Source organism: Euwallacea fornicatus, unplaced genomic scaffold (assembly GCF_040115645.1).
Source record: "Euwallacea fornicatus isolate EFF26 unplaced genomic scaffold, ASM4011564v1 scaffold_48, whole genome shotgun sequence".
Lineage (NCBI taxonomy): Eukaryota > Metazoa > Arthropoda > Insecta > Coleoptera > Curculionidae > Euwallacea > Euwallacea fornicatus.
Genome location: NW_027096016.1, coordinates 254,980 through 261,198, shown reverse-complemented (window position 1 = coordinate 261,198; position 6,219 = coordinate 254,980).

Below are 6,219 nucleotides of genomic sequence, written 5' to 3'. Positions count from 1 at the left end.
TGTTTAACAAATTTGGTCTTCATTTGCCGAAGCGATCGAGCTTCAAAGTTTGAAAAGTCACAAAAGTTGTGTGTTTGAGCACATAAAGTACTATTTTTCTTGGAAGTTCAACAAGAGGTAATCATGATGTGTTGTGACATCTTCAAAATCTCGTCGAGCTGATTAATTTGACACTTTGTTTAACAAATTTGGTCTTCATTTGCCGAAGCGATCGAGCTTCAAAGTTTGAAAAGTCACAAATGTTGTGTGTTTGAGCACATAAAGTACTATTTTTCTTGGAAATTCAACAAGATGCAATCATGATGTGTTGTGACATCTTTAAAATCTCGTTGAGGTGATTACTTTGACACTTTGTGTAACAAATTTGGTCCACATTTGCCAAAGTTATCGAGCTTCAGAGTTTGAAAAGTCACAAAATATGTGTGTTTGAGCACATAAAGTACTATTTTTCTTGGAAGTTCAACAAGATGTAATCATGGTGTGTTGTGACATCTTCATAACCTTGTCGAGCTGATTAATTTGACACTTTGTTTAACAAATATGGTCCACATTTGCCAAAGTTATCGAGCTTCAAAGTTTGAAAAGTCACAAAAGTTGTGTGTTTGAGCACATAAAGTACTATTTTTCTTGGAAGTTCAACAAGATGCAATCATGATGTGTTGTGACATATTCAAAATCTCGTCGAGCTGATTAATTTGACACTTTGTTTAACAAATTTGGTCTTCATTTGCCGAAGCGATCGAGCTTCACAGTTTGAAAAGTCACAAAAGTTGTGTGTTTGAGCACATAAAGTACTATTTTTCTTGGAAATTCATCAAGATGCAATCATGATGTGTTGTGACATCTTCATAACCTTGTCGAGCTGATTAATTTGACACTTTGTTTAACAAATTTGGTCCACATTTGCCAAAGTTATCGAGCTTCAAAATTGGAAAAGTCACAAAAGTTGTGTGTTTGAGCACATAAAGTACTATTTTTCTTGGAAGTTCAACAAGATGCAATCATGATGTGTTGTGACATCTTCATAACCTTGTCGAGCTGATTAATTTGACACTTTGTTTAACAAATTTGGTCCACATTTGCCAAAGTTATCGAGCTTCAAAGTTTGAAAAGTCACAAAAGTTGTGTGTTTGAGCACATAAAGTACTATTTTTCTTGGAAGTTCAACAAGATGCAATCATGATGTGTTGTGACATATTCAAAATCTCGTCGAGCTGATTAATTTGACACTTTGTTTAACAAATTTGGTCCACATTTGCCAAAGTTATCGAGCTTCAAAGTTTGAAAAGTCACAAAAGTTGTGTGTTTGAGCACATAAAGTACTATTTTTCTTGGAAGTTCAACAAGATGCAATCATGATGTGTTGTGACATCTTCATAACCTTGTCGAGCTGATTAATTTGACACTTTGTTTAACAAATTTGGTCCACATTTGCCAAAGTTATCGAGCTTCAAAGTTTGAAAAGTCACAAAAGTTGTGTGTTTGAGCACATAAAGTACTATTTTTCTTGGAAGTTCAACAAGAGGTAATCATGATGTGTTGTGACATCTTCAAAATCTCGTTGAGGTGATTAATTTGCCACTTTGTTTAACAAATTTGGTCCACATTTGCCAAAGTTATCGAGCTTCAAAATTTGAAAAGTCACAAAAGTTGTGTGTTTGAGCACATAAAGTACTATTTTTCTTGGAAATTCAACAAGATGCAATCATGATGTGTTATGACATCTTCATAACCTTGTCGAGCTGATTAATTTGACACTTTGTTTAACAAATTTGGTCCACATTTGCCAAAGTTATCGAGCTTCAAAGTTTGAAAAGTCACAAAAGTTGTGTGTTTGAGCACATAAAGTACTATTTTTCTTGGAAGTTCAACAAGATGCAATCATGATGTGTTGTGACATATTCAAAATCTCGTCGAGCTGATTAATTTGACACTTTGTTTAACAAATTTGGTCTTCATTTGCCGAAGCGATCGAGCTTCACAGTTTGAAAAGTCACAAAAGTTGTGTGTTTGAGCACATAAAGTACTATTTTTCTTGGAAATTCAACAAGATGCAATCATGATGTGTTATGACATCTTCATAACCTTGTCGAGCTGATTAATTTGACACTTTGTTTAACAAATTTGGTCCACATTTGCCAAAGTTATCGAGCTTCAAAGTTTGAAAAGTCACAAAAGTTGTGTGTTTGAGCACATAAAGTACTATTTTTCTTGGAAGTTCAACGAGAGGTAATCATGATGTGTTGTGACATCTTCAAAATCTCGTTGAGGTGATTAATTTGACACTTTGTTTAACAAATTTGGTCCACATTTGCCAAAGTTATCGAGCTTCAAAATTGGAAAAGTCACAAAAGTTGTGTGTTTGAGCACATAAAGTACTATTTTTCTTGGAAATTCAACAAGATGCAATCATGATGTGTTGTGACATCTTCATAACCTTGTCGAGCTGATTAATTTGACACTTTGTTTAACAAATTTGGTCCACATTTGCCAAAGTTATCGAGCTTCAAAATTGGAAAAGTCACAAAAGTTGTGTGTTTGAGCACATAAAGTACTATTTTTCTTGGAAATTCAACAAGATGCAATCATGATGTGTTGTGACATCTTCATAACCTTGTCGAGCTGATTAATTTGACACTTTGTTTAACAAATTTGGTCTTCATTTGCCGAAGTTATCGAGCTTCAAAGTTTGAAAAGTCACAAAAGTTGTGTGTTTGAGCACATAAATTACTATTTTTCTTGGAAGTTCAACAAGAGGTAATCATGATGTGTTGTGACATCTTCAAAATCTCGTTGAGGTGATTACTTTGACACTTTGTGTAACAAATTTGGTCCACATTTGCCAAAGTTATCGAGCTTCAGAGTTTGAAAAGTCACAAAATATGTGTGTTTGAGCACATAAAGTACTATTTTTCTTGGAAGTTCAACAAGATGTAATCATGGTGTGTTGTGACATCTTCATAACCTTGTCGAGCTGATTAATTTGACACTTTGTTTAACAAATTTGGTCTTCATTTGCCGAAGTTATCGAGCTTCAAAGTTTGAAAAGTCACAAAAGTTGTATGTTTGAGCACATAAAGTACTATTTTTCTTGGAAGTTCAACAAGATGTAATCATGGTGTGTTGTGACATCTTCATAACCTTGTCGAGCTGATTAATTTGACACTTTGTTTAACAAATTTGGTCCACATTTGCCAAAGTTATCGAGCTTCAAAATTTGAAAAGTCACAAAAGTTGTGTGTTTGAGCACATAAAGTACTATTTTTCTTGGAAGTTCAACAAGATGCAATCATGATGTGTTGTGACATATTCAAAATCTCGTCGAGCTGATTAATTTGACACTTTGTTTAACAAATTTGGTCTTCATTTGCCGAAGCGATCGAGCTTCACAGTTTGAAAAGTCACAAAAGTTGTGTGTTTGAGCACATAAAGTACTATTTTTCTTGGAAGTTCAACAAGATGTAATCATGATGTGTTGTGACATCTTTAAAATCTCGTTGAGGTGATTACTTTGACACTTTGTTTAAGAAATTTGGTCCACATTTGCCGAAGTTATCGAGCCTTCAAAGTTTGAAAAGTCACAAAAGTTGTGTGTTTGAGCACATAAAATACTATTTTTCTTGGAAGTTCAACAAGAGGTAATCATGATGTGTTGTGACATCTTCAAAATCTCGTTGAGGTGATTAATTTGACACACTGTTTAACAAATTTGGTCCTCATTTGCCGAAGTTATCGAGCTTCAATGTTTGAAAAGTAACAAAATATGTGTGTTTGAGCACATAAAGTACTATTTTTCTTGGAAGTTCAACAAGAGGTAATCATGATGTGTTGTGACATCTTCAAAATCTCGTTGAGGTGATTACTTTGACACTTTGTGTAACAAATTTGGTCCACATTTGCCAAAGTTATCGAGCTTCAGAGTTTGAAAAGTCACAAAATATGTGTGTTTGAGCACATAAAGTACTATTTTTCTTGGAAATTCAACAAGATGCAATCATGAATTGTTGTGTCATTTTAAAGATCTCGTCGAGCTGATTAATTTGACACTTTGGTTAACAAATTTGGTCCACATTTGCCAAAGTTATCGAGCTTCAAAATTGGAAAAGTCACAAAAGTTGTGTGTTTGAGCACATAAAGTACTATTTTTCTTGGAAATTCAACAAGATGCAATCATGAATTGTTGTGTCATTTTAAAGATCTCGTCGAGCTGAAAAATTTGACACTTTGGTTAACAAATTTGGTCCACATTTGCCAAAGTTATCGAGCTTCAAAATTGGAAAAGTCACAAAAGTTGTGTGTTTGAGCACATAAAGTACTATTTTTCTTGGAAATTCAACAAGATGCAATCATGGTGTGTTGTGACATCTTCATAACCTTGTCGAGCTGATTAATTTGACACTTTGTTTAACAAATTTGGTCCACATTTGCCAAAGTTATCGAGCTTCAAAATTGGAAAAGTCACAAAAGTTGTGTGTTTGAGCACATAAAGTACTATTTTTCTTGGAAGTCCAACAAGAGGTAATCATGATGTGTTGTGACATCTTCAAAATCTCGTTGAGGTGATTACTTTGACACTTTGTTTAAGAAATTTGGTCCACATTTGCCGAAGTTATCGAGCCTTCAAAGTTTGAAAAGTCACAAAATATGTGTGTTTGAGCACATAAAGTACTATTTTTCTTGGAAGTTCAACAAGAGGTAATCATGATGTGTTGTGACATCTTCAAAATCTCGTTGAGGTGATTACTTTGACACTTTGGGTAACAAATGTGGTCCACATTTGCCAAAGTTATCGAGCTTCAGAGTTTGAAAAGTCACAAAATATGTGTGTTTGAGCACATAAAGTACTATTTTTCTTGGAAGTTCAACAAGATGTAATCATGATGTGTTGTGACATCTTCAAAATCTCGTCGAGCTGATTAATTTGACACTTTGTTTAACAAATTTGGTCTTCATTTGCCGAAGCGATCGAGCTTCAAAGTTTGAAAAGTCACAAAAGTTGTGTGTTTGAGCACATAAAGTACTATTTTTCTTGGAAGTTCAACAAGATGCAATCATGATGTGTTGTGACATATTCAAAATCTCGTCGAGCTGATTAATGTGACACTTTGTTTAACAAATTTGGTCATCATTTGCCGAAGCGATCGAGCTTCACAGTTTGAAAAGTCACAAAAGTTGTGTGTTTGAGCACATAAAGTACTATTTTTCTTGGAAGTTCAACAAGATGTAATCATGATGTGTTGTGACATCTTTAAAATCTCGTTGAGGTGATTACTTTGACACTTTGTTTAAGAAATTTGGTCCACATTTGCCGAAGTTATCGAGCCTTCAAAGTTTGAAAAGTCAAAAAAGTTGTGTGTTTGAGCACATAAAGTACTATTTTTCTTGGAAATTCAACAAGATGCAATCATGATGTGTTGTGACATCTTCATAACCTTGTCGAGCTGATTAATTTGACACTTTGTTTAACAAATTTGGTCCACATTTGCCAAAGTTATCGAGCTTCAAAGTTTGAAAAGTCACAAAAGTTGTGTGTTTGAGCACATAAAGTACTATTTTTCTTGGAAATTCAACAAGATGCAATCATGGTGTGTTGTGACATCTTCATAACCTTGTCGAGCTGATTAATTTGACACTTTATTTAACAAATTTGGTCCACATTTGCCACAGTTATCGAGCTTCAAAATTGGAAAAGTCACAAAAGTTGTGTGTTTGAGCACATAAAGTACTATTTTTCTTGGAAATTCAACAAGATGCAATCATGATGTGTTGTGACATATTCAAAATTTCGTGGAGCTGATTAATTTGACACTTTATTTAACAAATTTGGTCCACATTTGCCACAGTTATCGAGCTTCAAAATTGGAAAAGTCACAAAAGTTGTGTGTTTGAGCACATAAAGTACTATTTTTCTTGGAAATTCACCAAGATGCAATCATGATGTGTTGTGACATATTCAAAATCTCGTCGAGCTGATTAATTTGACACTTTGTTTAACAGATTTGGTCTTCATTTGCCGAAGCTATCGATCTTCAAAATTTAAAAGTCACAAAAGTTGTGTGTTTGAGCACATAATGTACTATTTTTCTTGGAAGTTCAACAAGATGCAATGATGATGTGTCGTGACATATTCAAAATCTCGTTGAGCTGATTAATTTGACACTTTGTTTAACAAATTTGGTCCACATTTGCCAAAGTTATCGAGCTTCAAAGTTTGAAAAG